This window comes from Macaca mulatta, chromosome 11 (genome assembly GCF_049350105.2).
Source record: "Macaca mulatta isolate MMU2019108-1 chromosome 11, T2T-MMU8v2.0, whole genome shotgun sequence".
Lineage (NCBI taxonomy): Eukaryota > Metazoa > Chordata > Mammalia > Primates > Cercopithecidae > Macaca > Macaca mulatta.
In genome coordinates this window covers 27,269,941-27,290,490 of record NC_133416.1, presented here as the reverse complement: position 1 = coordinate 27,290,490, position 20,550 = coordinate 27,269,941, and the positions used below count along the sequence as shown (strand labels likewise).

Here is a 20,550-nt window from a genome sequence, read left to right as displayed (position 1 = left end):
GGCTCTGATCTTGCTAATCAAGGATAATTAGCCTAGCTGCCTATTATTTCTGATGATTTAGGTGTAGGTATGTACATCGCTGAGTGTTTTGCTTTCCTGGTTTCACACACTGGAAAACTGCAATCGCATTTAAAATCCGAAGAACAACGTTTTCTAAGGAAAGTGAAGGATGGGCAGATATTCTTGCCATCTAATATTTTGGAATTGAGATGACCATAATGCAATCTGAACTTGTGGTAGAAATAAAGCCACGTTTCGGAGTTTCGAAGGAGGGAGATGAAGCATGGTTCTAAACTGCTCTTATCTACAACCCATCCCAGACCATAGTTTCAGTTAGAAGAAATAATATGTAAATAGTGCGTTTGTTCCAAACAAAAACTTTCACTACAGTTAAACAGTAACCGAGTGGAAACTGTGTATTTTGTATTCAACAGAGATCATGCAACCTTTCTTCTATAGTTAGAGGTTCTATTTCTGGCTTCCTCATGCTTGTTTTATTTTAGATGAAAAACACACTTTAGTTGATTATAGCTTTAGTAAGTAAAAGGAGAAAACTAAAAGAATGAACAGTCTTGCTTTTGCAGCTTTTTCCTGTCCATGTGGAGTTGTGGCTGATGACGCATTTTTGTAGGTCCAAAAACCCCTGTCCCTTTCACAAGGTACTTTTATAACATGGGAAACTAGATACCTACAAGTTGTCTCTTTTCTGTTCCCTGATATTTCCTAAGATTAAGAAAGAAACGATTGTATTCTAGGTGTGATCGAAGAAGTATGGGAGGTTCCGTTAAGTTAGTTTTATCACAATATTTCAAACATCCTTCCACTTACCTCTTAAATATGTATTGCTATCACAAGCTTAATTTTTTAAAAAAATGTTATTTGCACATGGCATCTTGACTGCCTTTGTCCTCAGCAAATTCTCCAGGCTTGAGTCATGCATGAGCTTGTATTTTAAGATGGACACATACAGAATGGGCAACTGGATAAGGAACATAGCATATACACTGAGTAGCATGTGTACAAAAATGGTAAGTCTGTATTATGACTTAATAAATTTAGATGGAGATTTAAAAATAATACACATGTGAATGGGATGGAGGCAAGGGAAGTCTCTGTGTGTGTGTGTGTGTGTGTGTGTGTGTGTGTGTGTGTGTAGGGAAGACCGGAGGCCTAGTGGGAAGAGGGGTTTTACATTCCAGACACAGGATGTGGCCCCTCAGGCTAGGCTCAGAGATATAAAGCTAGTTAAGCTGGCCTAACAAAAGGGTGGTGGTTAGAAAAAAGAAAAAAAGAGGTGGGGGTTGAGGAGGACAAGAATTTAATGCTGGTCGATATTTTCTTCTGATAAGTGTCAATAATGAGTAATTTCATTTGTTTTTTTTTGTTTTTGTTTTTGTTTTGTTTTGTTTTTTGAGACGGAGTCTCGCTCTGTCGCCCAGGCTGGAGTGCAGTGGCGCGATCTCGGCTCACTGCAAGCTCCGCCTCCTGGGTTTACGCCATTCTCCTGCCTCAGCCTCCTGAGTAGCTGGGACTACAGGCGCCCGCCACCGCGCCCGGCTAATTTTTTGTATTTTTAGTAGAGACGGGGTTTCACCGTGGTCTCGATCTCCTGACCTTGTGATCCGCCCGCCTCGGCCTCCCAAAGTGCTGGGATTACAGGCGTGAGCCACCGCGCCCGGCCTCATTTGATTTCAGAAGTACAGAGAGAAAGGGGGAAAAAGAGCTTTTTCCATTTGTACGCAAGAATTTCTCTTGCTTTTCAGCCCATTAGAACCAGATCTAGTTATTTGAAATGAGTTTAAAACCTTATTATGAAAGGAAGTTGAAAACATTTGATCACAACTGAGGTTTGTACCGTGAACTAAAACCAAGAGGTGCTTTCTGACAGTAGTTGCGCAACTCTCTGAAAAAAGAAAAATAGCTCAGGGCGATCTGAGCTTTGTGAAGGCTACACAATTTATCAGGCCCAGAGACACAGGAGTGTGACACTTCAGCCACACCCCCTGTAGCCATGCACGGGAGCAATTATTTAAAGACGTTTTGTTCCTGACTGACTGCCTCACTCATTATGTTCCTGGAATTTGTGATACAAAAAACAATGTTTAGCCTATCAATAGTTTATATAGTTTATGTTATTTTAATATAAATTCTTCTCAAACAACTTAGAAACTGCCTCTTTTTTCTTTTAAAAACCCACTAGTAACTGCTGTATATATTCAGGGCAACTTGATTTGGTGTTTCCTTGGTTGCAGTCCTCAAATATGACTTCAGTTTACTCTCTCCTTATATAAATTTTGTCTCAGTTTTGTCTGTAGGCTGACATTCCAATTGTTTTCATAATTATATATTTTGTTCCTTATTCTCCTTTCTAGAAATAAAGCAAGGGAAGTAAACAGCTGGAAAGCTGAGAGTGGTGTTATTAACCTAACTGAGAGGGCTGGGCTTATGAGTAAATTATTTCTGTGCATAAATGAAAGATTGTTTCTAAATGGTGGCTATCTTGAGCCTTTCGACTAGTTACATCTTTTGGGGTTTCAGGTTGCCAGCTTCTTTAAATGGCCTCTTCTCAATTGGTATAGGAAGTTGGAAAATAAACAACTTTCTCTGTTTCCCTTTAGTGTCGGTAACCACAATTTCTTTAAATAACAGACACCCACCCCAGGGAAACCCAGTGGCATGATCAACCTTATGCTCAGGAAGGTTTGGTTACTATATTGGAGAGTGAGAATCTGGGACCTTCCACTACAGACATAATTGTCCTGGGTATACTCTAGTTTCTATCTGATGCTGTCATTCTTTTTTCTTTCCTTTCTCTCTCTCTCTCTCTCTCTCTTTATTTATTTATTTATTTATTTATTTATTTATTTATTTATTTTGACAGAATCTCACTTGTGTTGCTCAGGCTGGAGTGCTGCAGAGTGATCTCTACTCACTGCAACCTCCACCTCCTAGGTTCAAGCAATTCTTGTGCCTCAGCCTCCTGAGAAGCTGGGATTACCACCACACCCAGCTAATTTTCGTATTTTTTTGTAGAGACAGAGTTTTGCCATGTTGGCCAGGCTGGTCTGGAACTACTGGCCTCAAGCGATCTGCCCATCTCAGCCTTCTAAAGTGCTGGGATTACAGGCATGTGCTATCATTCTTTTTGAGCACAGGAGGAAACTGTCATGCACGTCCGTGTGAAGAGACCACCAAACAGGCTTTGTGTGAGCCACATGGCTGTTTATTTCACCTGGGTGCAGGCGGGCTGAGTCCGAAAAGAGAGTCAGCGAAGGAAGATAAGGGTGGGGCCGTTTTATAGGAGGTAAAGGAAAATTACAGTCAGAGGGGGGTTGTTCTCTGGCGGGCAGGAGTAGGGGTTACAAGGTGCTCAGTGGGGGAGCTTTTTGAGCCAGGATGAGCCAGGAAAAGGAATTTCACAAGATAATATCATCGCTTAAGGCAAGGACCGGCCATTTTCACTTCTTTTGTGGTGGAATGTCATCGGTGAAGGCGAGGCAGGGCATTTGCACTTCTTTTGTAATTCTTCAGTTACTTCAGGCCATCTGGGTGTATACGTGCAAGTCACAGGGGATGCGATGGCTTGGCTTGGGCTCAGAGGCCTGACAGAAACGATGGCTGATCTGCTCATTTTATGGTCAAAAATATAGGCAGCCTTTGTATTGTAACATTATCCCCTTAACAGCTGTCCAAACGGTCTATACATTTCACCTGACATATGGTAAATGTTCCTACTGATGGCCTTTCCGGAGCCTCTGTCCATTCAACTAAGGCCACTGTAATGGGATTGTATGCAGTTCAGCCAAGACATAAATGTGAGGTCCAACTCACATTTTTTAAATGTTTCAAATTAAGCATTTACGTGCTTTTATTCATAAACTCAACTTTGCAAATATTGGTAAACAGTTTCATCATAAGACCTTGTCGGTGACTCACAATGTCAATGGTGAAGGCAAAGGAGAATCTATCTTTCCTGGAACACCAGGGTTCAGGCATCAATTTCAACTATGCTTATAATTTGTCCTCTGAAGTCTACAAAGCTAAATTATCTTTCCCCTAAAAATTGAGTACTCATATCCTTAAAATAGCTTAGAAATTAGACTACCTTATGAATACAGCATAGCATGTCACATAAACATTTTTCTACTGTCATACGTTTTTGGTGGGAAAGACTATTTTGCAAAACATTTTTCTTGTGTTCAGTAATTAATGGGAAAAATAAAATCTAAAAGAAAGAGATAGTTATGTCGCAAAAATACAGGAAAATGGAGGAATGGAAACAGGGAAGATCAATAAAGAAAAAATAGAGGAAATTGCAAGTAATAATCCGAAGTCATGCTGAAAAACATTGGCTCTTTTTGATTGAAAGTTGTGAAATACTTGTGAAACCCAGCTAGCTCCATTAAGAATAGTCTTTAATCTAAAAAGAACCAATTCATTTGTCAGTTCTTTATTTCGATGTGTAGATTTGAATGTTTGATCAATTGCATTTACAGTTTGTCTCTCAGTGTGAGAACTGTTTTTGCTGTTTTGACTATAAATGGATATCTGCTTTAGGAAGACTTAGGAAGCCTGGACATAGGATTACAGATCAAATTCTATTTGACTCCATAGAAATCGAGACGGAAGGAGCACCTGTTGGGATATTCTAGACCAAACATTCCACAACTGTCTCTTAACGTGACTGACAAAGAGACACGGTTGAGACGAAGTTTGGGTATATCCTGGGATGAGGCCAAGAGTGGATTTGCACAGGATGGTCACAGGGCAGTTGTTAGCATTCCACCACTACGTAAAAGGGTGATTTTGCCAAGTGCATTTCATTTCATTTCAGTTGATTTAGATACCAAGTTATATTGTTTTGACTTTAGGACTACATGTGAGTTCAGGAATTTGAAATCATAATAAATGTTTCCTTGAACTTTGAAGATAAAAGGTAGAGTTAAAAGACAGCTGCAAAGTCTACACGGGGAAGCATAACACATGACTCAGGGTTCCATGGTTTTCAGTGTCAGTGGGTGCTCTGTATACGTACAAGAATAGTGCTGGTGTTTACAGAAGAAACACGTGCAGGTTTGAGGCAGGACTTCCTTGCTTAACTGGTGCTTTTGCTTTCCATTTTCTAAATGTCATGCAAACTACTTTTTATTTATTTATTTTTTTTAAGACGGAGTCTTGCTCTGTTGCCCAGGCTGCAGTGCAGCGGTGCGATCTCGGCTCACTGCAAGCTCCGCCTCCCAGGTTCACGCCATTCTCCTGCCTCACCCTCCTTACAGGTGCCCGCCACCATGCCCAGCTAATTTTTTGTATTTTTAGTAGAGACGCGGTTTCACCGTGTTAGCCCGGATGGTCTCGATCTCCTGACCTCATGATCCACCCGCCTCGGCCTCCCAAAGTGGTCGGCTTACAGGTGTGAGCCACCGTGCCCAGCTGCAAACTACTTTAACTGAAAACATTCTTCTAAGGAAAGCATCAGAAAACTTACTAGAATTGCTTAATAATAAATAAATAAACAATACAAATAAAAGAGCAAAATGAGAAAGTAGACAGACTCCTAGTCTATTGTGCTATTGATCTCTCCAGGTTCTAGGCTTTCTTGGGTCTGACACCGCTTTGTAATTTTTTTTTTTTTTTTTCCCCCAGTTAGGGTCTCTTTCTGTCACCTAGGCTGGAGTGCAGTGGTGCAATCATGGCTTACTTCAGCTTCAACCTCCTGGGCTCAAATGATCTTCCTGCCTCAACCCCCTGAGTAGCTGGGACCACAGGCATGTGCCACCACGCCCGGCAAATTTTTGTATTTTTTTGTAGAGATGGGGTTTCTCCATGTTGTGCTGGCTGGTCTTGAACTCCTGGGCTCCAGTGATCCACCCACCTTGGCCTCCAAAGTGCTGGGATTACAGGCATCGTCACTGCACCTGGCCGGTTTGTAAATCTTGTGAAAAGTATGGCCAGTCTTTTGCGAAATGTACAAACACATTTAGACACAAAGTTTTATATCTAAATTAGTGGTTATTAAAGCCAGGACAATAGAGGGCATATAGCATGGAAGATAGGTAGAAAAGACTGAAATGATTTATTTTTCAGAGCAGTGGAGAGCTATTGGCTCTTGCCTTTGCAGTCAGCTTAGATATGAAACTATATAAGCAGAATCTTCACGCTGCCATTTGAATGTTGAAAATCTCCAATCACTTGCCTTTTAGTTCGAGATAAACAACCAATGGTTTGTTTGTTCACAGCACGTAAGTTATCACTTTCTTCTTTGTTTCATCTCATCAAGATCTAAGGTATATAGTCACAGAATAGAACTCGGTTCATACCATCTGCACCCCAGTTTCTTTGATCTTCAACTAGTTTGGAAGTGTGTGTGGGTGTTTTCTTAGCCAAGGTTAATATGCAATTTCTTAGTGGAGTGTAGGAGTTTGGGGTGCCTAGCCTTCCTACTTCCCACTTAGATAATTTCCCCTACCTGTAGTACCTGTCTAAGGAGAAGGCCAATATGGCCATGTTCCTAGCAGGTGACCTGACCCCACCTTAGCCACAGCTGATTGTAGGAAGGGTGTATATTTGGCCCAAGACCAGTCATCCTTTTTTTTTTTGAGGCAGAGTGTTTCTCTTGCCCCGGCTGGAGTGCAGTGGTACGATTTCGGCTCACTGCAACCTCCATCTCCTGGGTTCAAGCAATTCTCCTGCCTCAGCCTCCCTGAAGGGGTGGCCTGCCCCTCCACACCTGTGGGCGTTTCTCGTTAGGTGGATCAAGAGACTTGAGAAAAGAAATGAGACACAGAGACAAAGTATAGAGAAAGAAAAAGTGGGCCCAGGGGACCGGCGCTCAGCATACAGAGGACCCACTCCAGCACCGGTCTCTGAGTTCCCTCAGTATTTATTGATCATTATCTTTACCATCTCAGAAAAAGGGAAGTGGCAGGATAATAGGATCATCGTAGGGAGAAGGTCAGCAGTAAGACATGTGAATAAAGATCTCTGTGAAGTTTAAGGAAAAGTGCTGTGTTTTGATAGGCATATGCAAACATCTCCATAAACCTTTTTAGTGCATAAAGAGCAGCGTTGTGCTAGCAAGTCCCACCTTTCACCCTAAGGCGGTTTTCTCCTTTCTCAGTAAACAGAACATACAATCGGGTTTTACACCGAGATGTTCCATTGCCCAGGGACGGGCAGGAGACAGATGCTTTTCTCTATCTCAACTGCCAAGAGGCCTTTTTTCCTCTTGTACTAGTCCTCCTCAGCACAGACCCTTCATGGGTGTCAGGCTGGGGGACGATCAGGTCTTTCCCTTCCCACGAGGCCATATTTCAGACTATCACATGGGGAGAAACCTTGGACAATACCTAGCTTTCCTAGGCAGAGGTCCCTGCACCTTTGGCAGTGTACGTGTCCCTGGGTACTTGAGATTAAGAGAATGGTGATGACTTTTCACAAGCGTACTGCCTTCAGGCACTTGTTTAACAAAGCACACCCTGCACAGCCCAAAATCCGCTAAACCTTGAGTCACCACAGCACATGTCTCTTGCAAGGACAAGGTTGGGGGTAGGGTCACAGATTAACAGCATCTCAAATACAGAACAAAATGGAGTCTCTTATGTCTACTTCTTTCTATATAGGCACAGAACAGTCTGATCTTTCTTTTCCCCACACCTCCCCAGTAGCTGGGATTACAGGTGCCCACCACCACACCCGGCTTTGTATTTTTGTATTTTTAGTAGAGATGAGGTTCACCATGTTGGCCAGGCTGGTCTAGAACTCTTGACCTCAAGTAATCCGCCCGCCTCGAGCTTCCAAAGTGCTGGGTTTACAGGTGTGAGCCACCATGCCCAGCCAACCATCTTTTACTTCTTTCTTATTCTCTTATTCTACATATTCAATCAGGTACCATGTCCTGTGGACTCTGTCTTCTCTGAAACTACAAGTTCTCTCTTTCCCATTGCCGTGCATACTGGTTTATGCTCTCACTACTTCTTGCTTGAATTATTCCAGAAGTCTCCCAATTGGTCTGAAGCTTAATTTTCATTACGTGCTGTTCGATCTCACTCCACCACTCAAAATCGATGGCTTCCCCATTGTCTCCTGCGTTTAGCTTAGTGCATGAGACCTTTTAAAATCCACCTACACCTATTCTATGTGCATGCATTTCTCTGGTCATAATAGAGGATTTGATCTACCTCAAAATGAGTTCTTATATTTACATTTACTGGTTTTTAATTCCCTCCATCCTATCTATAATTTGCACCACATTGCTCACCGTGCAGCCCACTCCCCAGACACCTTGTGAGAACAGTGATCATGTTTTTGCAGTGGAATGAACATGGGCGAAAGGTGGGAAGGTGTGCATAGATTTACATTTTGAAGTCAGGAAATAAGATACTGATCAATGCTTTCATTCCACTGTGCTTATTATCTTTTCCTCTGTTCTAGCATGAACCTTGCACTAATAAGATATTGATCATACGCTGCAACTCCTCTGCACTTACCTTTTCTTCTACGCTGGCATGAACCTTGCACCATTGTTGGTGCTTTACAGATACTAGTTGAGTTAAATCGAGCGCCTGTTTCTGAACTTTCAAGATTCAGATTAATTGATTCTGTTTTATACTTCTCTGTTTTTGAACGGTACATAGATCTTTCCACACTTGGATTTCGTTAAAGCTTTAATTGATTTCCAAAAGATAGAGTGTTATAAAAACACAGAGAAATGTAAAGTATTTACATGGTCTTAATGCCTATTGCCAAACTCATATAGCTGCTATATGTATCTACTGGCAAACCACACAGCTGGTTGATTTTAAATTGATTGTAGGAAAATTCATACAAAAAGATGCTACATAGGAATGTAAACTGAACACCACAAAAATCATAATGAACAACCTCAGTAATGCCAGACTGTTCAATCACTAGTTTTCAGATTAAGGCAGTATGTAAAGGCAAACATCCTTGGAATGGTCTTAGAATCTAGAACAAAGTCATGTGTTTGGGAATCTTAACCAATTCCGATACTGTTCAACATGTTTTTCTTTGTTGCAAACAATGCAGTTTTTAAGCAAACTAATGAATGCATACCCTGACAAACAAATCCAACAAAAGAGGCACTTAGAGCAGTGTTCATTGAATCCTAGAATTTTGAAAGAAAAAATCTATTAGGTCATTTTGAGCTTTTACTTCTGCTGAAGAAGGATTGTTCTTTTGAGTTTATTTTTCTAGCTTTCGGTTCTATTCCATTTAAATGCCTCGAGAAAAAGGATTTCTCAAACTCCCTGTGGAAAGTTCTGGCACCTACTATATTTACTTTCAAAAGTCTCCTGATAACTTATTTCCTTTTTCTTTTGGTTATACACATCAACCATTCATGGTTGGTTCTGCTGATAGTTTTCCGTGAGTCTTTATGCTTATTTAAAAGAAATCATATAACATTAATCATATAACATATAACCATTACTTGGTTATAAAGCATGATATTAACTAAACTGGCTTTTAAAAATTCAGTAACATTAGAGCAAAAATTTTTTTATTTGTTTTTTTGAGACGGAGTTTTGCTCTTGTTATTACCCAGGCTGGAGTGCAATGACGTGATCTCGGCTCACTGCAACCTCTGTCTCCCGGCTTCAAGCGATTCTCCTGCCCCAGCCTCCTGAGAAGCTGGGATTACAGGCGTGCACCACTACGCATGGCTAATTTTGTATTTTTAGTAGAGACAGTGTTTCTCCATGTTTGTCAGGCTGGTCTTGAACTCCCGACCTCAGGTGATCTGCACACCTCAGCTTCCCAAAGTGCTGGGATTACAGACGTGAGCCACCACGCCCGGCCATACAGCAAATATTTTATTAATAACATCAGTAGTTCCATGAATATATAGATGTAGGATGTCAATAAAGTTTATGCTCCTTAATAACTGAGTGTGTTAATGTTGTATTTGCTGGTTAACTGGCACCTTCCTTCTTGATCAATGTTCTTAGAACAGTATGTACAGGAGTACTTCAGTCTACCACTTGATATTCAAGGACAACACTTCGAAGCTTGAAATGAGAGACTGTTTTAACCATGTTAACGTAACTGCATAGTTTGCAATAGATTTAATGATTCAACATCATTGTTAATATTTAGTTTAATCAAAAGTGCCTTATATTAACTTGTATACATGTGAAATGACTTATGAACAAGATTATTTATTGCAGCATTGTTTGTGATTACAAAGATTGGAAGTTATTTGCATAGTCATTGGGTGTAAAAAATAATGACATTAAAAGAAAACAATTGAGGAAAGAACCAGTAAGCTCTCTCAGGTAGAGATAGAAAGAAAGTCACCCTGAGCCTTTCACTGTATATATTTATATATTTGATTTTTGACACATGTGAGTTTATTATAATCAAAATTGAATTAAAATTGAAGCCTTATAATGAAATTAGCTTGACACCAGAGCCATTATCAAGAAAATCTGAAATATTGGTACCTATGCAAATTTTATTTTGTTATTTTTATTTTTATTTTTGAGACAGAGTCTTGCTCTGTCACCCAGGCTGGAGTGCAGTGGTGTGATCTCGGCTCACTGCAATCTCCAGCCTCCCGGGTTCAAGCGATTCTCCTCAGCCTCCCGAGTAGCTGGGATTACAGATGCCTGCCACCACGCTTGGCTAATTTTTGTATTTTTAGTAGTGACAGAGTTCTGCCACGCTAGCCAGGCTGATCTTGAACTCCTGACCTCAGGTGGTCCACCTGCGTCAGCCTCCCAAAGTGCTGGGATTACAGGCATGAGCCACTGCACCCGGCCATTTAAGCAAATTTTAGTTAAGAACAGTAACATATTTTTTGACAATATTTCCAAAGTGTTGTATTTAATTTAACTAACTGAAAATTATCTATTAAGAAAGCAAGTTAAATATAATATGTATACTTCACAGTATACACACTGTAATGATTCACAGTAAACATTATATGAAGAATGTCTAAACTTTTCTTCAAATCTACCATATATATAGTACAATAATGACCAGCAAACAATGGCTAAGTTTTACTTAATTAAACATTTATGTAGCTCCTACCAAGGCTACCAGACTTTGTACCCAGTAATAGGAAAACAGAAATAATTCAAGCATTATTCTCACTCTTGAGAAACAATTCTATTTAGGGAGAGATACAAAAAAAGCAAAGGTGGCAGGGTGCAGTGGCTCATGCCTATAATCCCAGCACTTTGGGAGGCCGAGGCAGGCAGATCACCTGAGGCAAGGAGTTCGAGACCAGCCTGACCAACATGGTGAAGCCCCGTTTCTACTAAACATACAAAAATTAGCTGGGTGTGGTGGCATGCAATGCAATCCCAGCTACTCGGCAGGCTGAAGCAGAGAATTGCTTGAACCTGGGAGGTGGAGGCTGCAGTGAGCCGAGATTGCACCACTGTACTCTAGCCTGGGTGACAGAGCAAGACTGCATCTCAATAAAGAAATAAATAGCAAAGGCAATAGAGTGCATATAGTAGGTGCTACAGTAGAAGTCTGCACAAGGTTCTGTGTATGTGGAAAGGCTGTATTGGGAGGTGACATTTAAGCAGAACCACGTAAGGAGACCGGATGAACGCGGCGGTAAGAGCACTTTTACACAACCCCACACTCCCGGGCCCAGACTCACTTGCTCATTCCCTAATCATAGAAGACTTTGAGGAAAAGCATGCTGGGCTTCCCTTCCAGCCCATTGGTAAATACAGAGAGGCCTAACCACCCAACATCCCCCACGGAATGCACTCTTGGGACTTAAAGCATTGGCAACCCAGCACCCAGTTAAATTCCCCATGTCACTGTTTCCACATTGTCCCCATCACCTTCACTCTCTTGATGCTCTGCATTTTCTTTCTTAACTCGACCCACAATAGACCCTCCCACTCAAATCTGCCCACAATACCCTTTGCAACCAATATTACCACACTCCACTTTATCTTCCCTAAATGTTTCCTGCTCCTCCTGGTCTTAGGTGAGGTCATTTCTCTGCCAATCTTTAAAGTGGAGGCTGCTCATTTTCTCTGCCCCTCATCCAGGGCAGGAGTGGGGCTGATGCCCTCACCCTGCCCAGTACTGTTTCCACATGAGACTCCTCGCATAGCATCTGCTCTCTGCTACTCAGACCAGCAGTCTGTGCTCTCTCTTCCTCTAACCATCATTGGAAAACATCCCAGTCCCTCTGGCCCCATTATCCACTGTAGATTTTAGCACTTACCTCCTCTCTTCCCTCCCATGTGCTGTTTTCCCATTTATTTTAAGGTGCATGTGGATGTCCCGTTCCCATTCTTGGCATCTTAGTCCCTTTAATTTCTCATTTCCGTTAATTTGCTACATTCCTCATATGCCAGCTACACCTATGGCCATATCCCAGACCTTTGAATCATACACCAAATTCCTTCAAGTCTTATGAGTCACTTTTGGCCCAAGACTTATCTTACGTCTATGCAGTCCTATCTATTTTAACTACTATAATGTGCCCAGTTTAGGCCACTGTCTTCTCTTCACTGAATATATGTGTTTCCGTTTTTTCTCATCCCCATTTGTCTCTCGGACCCAATTTGTTCTCCAGGGCAGAGGGATCACATCAGTCACCTGCTTTAAAAACTCCTCAACCCGGTGGGGCATGGTGACTCACAGCCCCAGCACTGTCATCCCAGCACTTTGGGAGGCTGAAGTGGGAGGATCACTTGAGCCCAGGAGGAGCTGCAGTGATCTGTGATCACGTCACTGCACTCTAGCCTGGGCTACGGAGTGACACCCTGTCTCAAAAACAAACAAACAGACAAAAAACAACAAAAAGTTTTTTTAAGCAAAAAACCTCTTCAACCTCTTCCTGTTAGGTTTTGAATAAAACCCGAAGTCCCCACTGTGCTCCAGAAGTTCCCAAGGGATCTGGTCCTTCTCATCTTTACAGTCTCATCTTGTTTTGTCGTTTCCACCTCCCTCATCCCCCAAACTGTTTTTCTTCAGGGCCTCCGCACTTGCTGATGCCTCTGCCTAGAAGGTCTTCTTCTGAGTCCCCATCCAGCGGTGCCTTATCACCCTGCCAACCTCAGATTGGATGCTACTTCCTCAAAGAGACTTGGGACTCCCGTGTTTCCCAGGCCTTCAGTGCCCTCATCTCAACTTGCAATGATTGTATCGGGGTGATTATTTATGTGATTTTGGGATTGATATCTGACTCTTCCACTAGACCATATATTTCTTGAGAGCAGAGAGCATGTCCAGTTTTTTACCACTGTGCAACAATATGTCGTCCAATGCTTGGCCCATAATAGGGGGTTGGTGAATGTGGTAGGCTGAATCACAGCCCCCAAGGAGGCCCATAGCCTAATCCCTAGAAGCTTTCATGGTAAAAGGGATTTTTGCAGATTGTGATTAAGTTATGGATCTTGACATGGAGAGATTATCCTTGATTATCTAAATGGGTCCAGTACAATCAGTAGGGTCTTTATAAGAGGGAGGCATTGGGTCAGAAGCAGAATCAGAGAAGGAGATGCCACAGTGGAAGCAAGGGGTGTGTGTGTGTGTGTGTGTGTGTGTGTGAGAGAGAGAGACAGAGAGAGAGATTGAGATTTAAAGAGCTCCATTACTTGCTCTGAGGATGAGGATGAGCCAAAGAATGCAGGTGGCTTATAGAGGCTGGAAAAGCCAAGAAAACAGATTCTCACTCTAGAGCCTCCAGAAGGAATGCAGCTCTGCTGAAACCTTGATTTGGAACTTCCAGAACCATAAGATAATAATTTTGTGTAGTTTCAACACTGGGCCTGGTGGCTCATGCCTGTAATTCCAGCACTTTGGGAGGCCAAGGTAGGCAGATCACTTGAGGTCAGGAGTTTGAGACTAGCCTGGCCAACATGGTGAAACCCTGTCTGTACTAAACATACAAAAATTAGCCAAGTGTGGTGGTGCACACCTGTAGACCCAGCTACTTGGGAGGCTGAGGAAGGAGAATCACTTGAACCCGGGAGGTAGAGATTGCAGTAAGCTGAGATTGTGCCACTGCACTCCAGTCTGGGCTACAGAGTGAGACTTTGTCAAAAAAAAAAAAAAAAAAGACCAGAATAATTTTGTGTACTTTCAGGCCACAAAGTCTGCAGTCATGTGTTACAACAGCAGTAGTAAACGAATACAGATTTTGGTACCTGGAAATGGTGTGCTACGGTAACAAATACCTAAACAATGTGGAAGTGGCTTTTGAATTGAGTGTTGGTCCACATATGGAAGAATTTTGAGGAGCATGATAGGAAAAGCCTAGCTTGCCTTAGAAAGACTGTTAGTAGAAGTAGGGATATTAAAGGTGCTGCTGGTGAGGACTTGGAAGTGAGCGTGGTAAAGAAAATGTGTTTCATTTTAGAGAATATCAAAGTCATTGTAGAAGGTTGGTAGAAGTGTAGGTTTTCATAATGTGTTGTTGGTGAAGGCTGAGAAAGGTTTGTTTAGGGACCCTTTTTAGGGAACATGTTTAGGGAAACTGGAGGAAAAAGGCTCCTTGTTATACAGTGGAATGAAACTGTGGAATTGTGTCTTACGGTTACATGGAAAGCAGAATTTGTTTGAACTTGGATATTTGGCGTAGCTTTCCAAGTCAAGTCTTCAAAGTGTAGCCTGGTTTCCTCTTGCTGTTTTATAGTAAAATGCCAGGGAAAAAGGGATAAATCGCAGTAGGAACTGTTAAGAAAAAGGAACAAAGACATGATGACTTGGGAAATTCTCAAGATACCTGATTTGTAAAAGATGCTAAAATTAGAAGATTCACTGTCAGGAAAGTGTGCTCTGGAGAGGAAGCCAAGGGTGAGTTCCTTGTGGCGTAGGCTAGGGGCTGTGGCAGGGATGCAGGGAAGAGACGATGGTGACTTGGACTCGGGGCCTAGCGGGGTGTGGGAAAATATAGAGGAATGAGTTGATTCTGTTGGGACTTGGTATTGAGTTCCTGAATTCCATGAGTGGAAACACATGGAGAGCTCTGTTTCCTGGCCACCTAAGCTCTCTGACCATCTCCCTGACTCTCTCCAGAATGCCCTGCCTTCATATCCACTCGAGGACAAATCATCTTTTTCTGCATTTTTGCATGCTGGATTCCTCTCTGGACTAAAGAGCTAATGAGGGGTGGTTTCTAGCTTTCTGCTCTTTCCCACAACACTCCGTCAGTGAGCCTTCTGGATGTCCTACAGGCAACTCACTGGATCCACTTGGTCCGTGGAAGAATCATTACCACATCCATTTCACCTTGGGCACAGACCAGAGGGTGGGGCAGTCATGTCCTGCAGTCACTGGGTAGCTTACAAGTGCTAATACAGCAATAGCTTAATTAGAGAGAGAGAGAAGAAGAAGAATGTTATGGAGCCTTGTTTCTATAGAGGAAACCAAAATATCTTGATCAAAAGACCCTAAAACTGGAAGAACCAGAGCAGCTGGTGCCAAAATGTAGAAAAACCTGAGATGTGGCAAGTGGTACAACTGATAGCCAAGCAGGAAAAATTCGTATCCCCTGTAACCAGCATTTTGGGAAGCTGAGGCAGGTGGATCACCTGAGGTCAGGAGTTCGAGACCAGCCTGGCCAATATGGTGAAACCCTTTCTCTACTAAAAATACAAAAATTAGGCTGGGCATGGTGCCTCATGCCTGTAATCCCAGCACTTTGGGAGGCCGAGGTGGGCAGATCACGAGGTCAGGAGATCGAGACCATCCTGGCTAACATGGTGAAACCCCGTCTCTACTAAAAATACAAAAAAAAAAAAAAAAAAAAAAATTAGCTGGGTGTGGTGGTGGGCACCTGTAGTCCCAGCTACTCAGGAGGCTGAGGCAGGAGAACGACATGAGCCCGGGAGGCGGAGCTTGCAGTGAGCCGAGATCGTGCCACTGTACTCCAGCCTGGGTGACAGAGTGAGACTCCATCTCAAAAAAACACCAAAAAACAAAAATTAGCTGGAAATGGTGGTGTGTGCTTGTAGTCCCAGCTATGCGGGAGGCTAAGGCAGGAAAATCGCTTGAATCTGGGAGGCAGAGGTTGCAGGGAGCCAAGATCACACCACTGCACTCCATTGACAAGAGTTAAACTCTGTCTCAAAAAAATAAGAAAAATGTGTACCCTCTTATTTTCTCTTGCCTCAGGATAACTGAGATTCTTATAATGCATTTATTGAACAAATATTTGAGGAGTACCCATTATGTAAGCATCAGACACTGCTCGAGGTCTTGAGGCTGTGAGGATGTATTGGTCCATTTTCACACTGCTATAAAGAACTACCTGAGACTGGGTGATTTATAAAGAAAAGAGGTTTAATTGAATTACAGTTCATCATGGCCAGAAAGGCCTCAGGAATCTTAAAATCATGACAGAAGGTGAAGGGGAAGCAAGGCACATCTTACATGGTGGCAGGAGACAGAGAGGAGGAGGAAGTGCCACACTTTTAAAGCGTCAGATCTTAGGCTGATATAGGAGTTAAGAAATCACTTAGGCAGATAGTGAGGGTACGGGAGTCCTTGGTAAGGCTTTTCTTTTTAATGAAAACCCAAAATATTTTCTAAGGAAGAGCAGCCTGTAAAGTCGAGCTGCATACATAGACCAGCAAGCTGGGAGCTTGCACCAGTGAATGCCGGCAGAAACTAGGAACCAGACACATTCAAGATGGCGGCTCCATCTTCCCTTCTCTGCCAGCCAAGTGTACAGTAAAGTGCAGACAAGCTGGTGCCCGCCAAGAGGAGAATTCACGTGCACATAAGATTAGGGTGGGGCAACCAGCCTTCCCAGTGCGCTATGTAAACATCATACCTGATTGAACCAATCTGTGAGCCCTATGTAAATCAGACACCACCTCCTCAAGCCTGACTATAAAATCCGGTGCATCCGCCACCCGCCGGTCTTTCCTCTCAGAAGTTCCCCTCTCTTACTAGAGACAGCTGTTTTCCTTTTTCCTTCTTCTGCCTTTTAACCTGTGCTCCTAAACTCCCTGTGTGTGTCTGTGTCCTGTATTTTCCTGGCGTGAGAGGATGAACCCCTGGTGTATACCCCAGAAAACAGCCACTTCAAGTGAGAACTCACTCACTGTTCACCCCCATGATCCAATCACCTTCCACCGGGTTCCTCCCCTGACACGAGGGGATTAAAATTCCACATGAGGTTTGAGCAGGGGCACAGAGCCAAACCATATCAGAGGGTGAAGAGTAGGTAAAGTTGCAGCTCTCCTGCACCTTGCAGGGAAAGGCCATATAACACATGGTTACAAGCACAAACTGGGACTGGACTGCAGGTGTGTGAGCCCCAGCTTTGCTATTGAGTGACCCCCAGCAAGTTATTAAACTGTGCCTCAGTGTTTTTGTTTGTGAAATGGTGGTAATATGTATAACCCACCTCTCATGGATGATGTGAGGATTAAATAAAATAACAAATGTTGACAGGCACAGTGGTGTGCACACCTGTAATCTCAGCACCTTGGGAGGTGGAGGCCCGAAGTTTACTTGAGGTTAGAAGCCTGAGACCTGCCTGGCCAACATAGGGAAACCCCATCTCTGCTAAAAATACAAAAAAAAAAAAAAAAAAAGCCAGGCGTGGTGGCTCACCCTTGTAATCCCAGCACTTTGGGAGGCCGAGGTGGGTGGAGTTTGAGACCAGCCTGGCCAATATGGTGAATCCCCATCTCTACTAAAAATATAAAAATTAGCAGAGCGTGGTGTTGAGCACCCGTAGTCCCAGCTACTCGGGAGGCTGAGGCAGGAGAATCACTTGACCGTGGGAGGCGGAAGTTGCAGTGAGCCGAGATTGCGCCGCTGCACTCCAGCCTGGGCGATGGAGTGAGACTCCATCTCAAAACAAAACAAAATAAAACAAACAAACAAAAAAATTAACCAGGCGTGGTGGCACACACCTGTAATCCCAGCCTCTCAGGAGGCTGAGACATGAGAATCATTTGAATCCAGGAGGTGGAGGTTGCAGTGAGCCGAGATTGTGCCATTGCACTCCAGCCTGTGCGATAGAAAGAGACTCTGTCTGCAACAAAGAACCAAAAACAAATATAAATCACTTATAACAGGGTCCGGTCTGAAATAAGTAGTATGTAAGTATTGTAAGTATTAACTAATATTATTATAATTTATCCTCATATAGTAACATATCAAATATTTTCAATCAGTGATGCAATATGAATAAAATGAAATGATGCAGTAGTTACAGAGCTGAGAGAAACTGGTACTAATTTATATTGACTGGTCAGGGAAAGCTTCACAGAAAAGGTGAACTTTCAGCTGACACCTGAGTACCATGATCTGGAGGTAAGTGTGTCCCATGCGTATGGAACAGCAAATGAAACTTCCCAGAGGATAATCCAAGAGGGGGGATTTCAGGAGTGGAGTCACATCATTGAAGTTCCTTAGTCCTGGTAAGTGTGGATTTTATTCTAAATGTGGTGAAATGCCCCTGAGAGGTTTTGAGTAGCAGATGGAATTCCATTTTTAAAAGTCACTGGCAAGTCAAGTAGTGTACTGTGGTTACATTTTTTTCCCCTTATACCTCATTTTGTTTTTCCTGCAGTTAATTCCTGCATTATTTCCTTTTATTTACTTACTGCATATTTGTTATGAATTGTTTCCAATTCCCAACTTCCTGACAGCCTCTCAATGTAATTTTGCTTAGGTTAGATGTATCTGACAGTTCGTTTTCTTTTTTTTCTCTGTACTCTTTCTGCCACCATTCTCATTCTTGCACTAATTTGTGCTGGTTTCTCTCTGAGCCAGCTGCACAGCTGCCTGCCTAAGACTTCCTCTTGGCATCTTTTACCCTCTCTCTGTGTTACATCCCCGGTTTTCTGAATCTTGTGGTGTTCTCTTTTTTACTTACTTCCTCATTGTGTTGCACATATGCTCCAGTTGTTTTTAGATTAAGAGCACATGAGAGGTAGATGTTTTGATTCTTTACATGCCTGACTTTTTGTTCTACTTTTGCTCTAGGTTAATACTTGATTTTGAATAATATCCTAGGTTAGAAATGGTTTTTCACCAGAATTTTAAGGGAATTGCTTTACTGTTTTCTAGTTTCCTGTGTTACTGATGAGAAGTCCAAAGGGGCTCGTATTTCAGGTCCTTTTTATGTGTAACCTATTTTTTGTTCCTTGAGGTATTCAGGGTCTCTTTTTATTGCTAATTTGGGGAACTTTATCATAACATGGGTCCTTAGTCATTCATCCTAGAAAATTTTCTTTTCCTATATCTTTACTGATTTCTTCTCCTCTGCTTTCCCTCTTTTCTCATTCTTAAACTTCTATTTGTTTAATATTAGACCTCCTTGATTGATCCTCTAATTTAATTTTTCTCTTCTAGTGTCCAATTTTTGAGGTGGGAGAAAGATGTCATCAATGTTATCTTTCAACCTTTCTCTTGAATTTTAAAAGTTTACTCTTCATATTTCTTCTGATTAATCCTTTAAAAAAATAGCATCCTGGGCCGGGCACAGTGGCTCACACCTGTAATCCCAGCACTTTGGGAAGCTGAGGGGTTGGATCACCTGAGGTCAGGAGCTCAAGACTAGTCTGGCCAACATGATGAAACCTTGTCTCTACTAAAAATACAAAAACTTAGCCAGGCGTGGTGGTGGGCTCCTGTAGTCTCAGCTACTTGGGAGGCTGAGGCAGGAGAATCACCAGAACCTGGGAGACGGAGGTTGTAGTGAGCTGAGATTGTGCCATTGTACTCCAACCTGGGTGACAGAGCAAGACTCCACTTCAAAAAAAAAAAAAAAAAAAAGAAGAAGAAGAAGAAAAAGGGCCGGGCGCGGTGGCTCAAGCCTGTAATCCCAGCACTTTGGGAGGCCGAGACGGGCGGATCACGAGGTCAGGAGATCGAGACCATCCTGGCTAACACGGTGAAACCCCGTCTCTACTAAAAAATACAAAAAACTAGCTGGGCGAAGTGGCGGGCGCCTGTAGTCCCAGCTACTTGGGAGGCTGAGGCAGGAGAATGGCGTGAACCCGGGAGGCGGAGCTTGCAGTGAGCTGAGATCCAGCCACTGCACTCCAGCCTGGGCGACAGAGCATGACTCCGTCTCAAAAAAAAAAAAAAAAAGAAGAAAAAGAAAAAAAGAAAAAAAGGGCTCTGTTCCACTGAGACTTCAGTGCTGAGCACAGAGGGATGCTACCTCCAAATTCCAAACACGTTTGACAAATCTAAAGGATGACTAAACTAATTCTGCAAGCTTTAGCCTATAACTTATCTCCATTTTATATTTAATAGAAGACTGGCGATTGAACAGAAAGGAAATAAGAGTATTTGGAAATAAAAAATTGCCAGCCAATCAAGGAGAGCTTGGCATTTCTGGAAACTTCTTTACCCTGGAAGAGGTAAAAAAGTGATTCTCCCATTCTCCCATCATAGCATTCACTAAAAATTAAGTGAGAAGTGCTTTGCCTAGAGGATCTGTAGCTTGCGAACACTTGACTTGTGCCACTGGTGTATGGGACATAGCAGTGTCAGCTCTCCCCTGGGACAGTCCAGGCTGGCTGGTGCTGCCTGTGGTTAGAGTCAAGAGATGGGTCTTCGGTGGGTGCAGTTTGCAGTTCC

At 42.7% G+C, this 20,550-nt stretch overlaps 1 protein-coding gene across 1 annotated transcript in view; it reads left to right on the top strand.

Moving 5' to 3' along the window:
- Positions 1-20,550, top strand: part of BCAT1 (branched chain amino acid transaminase 1) — a 136,908-nt gene that overhangs the window by 1,115 nt on the left and 115,243 nt on the right. The gene's annotated exons all lie outside the window — the stretch shown is intronic.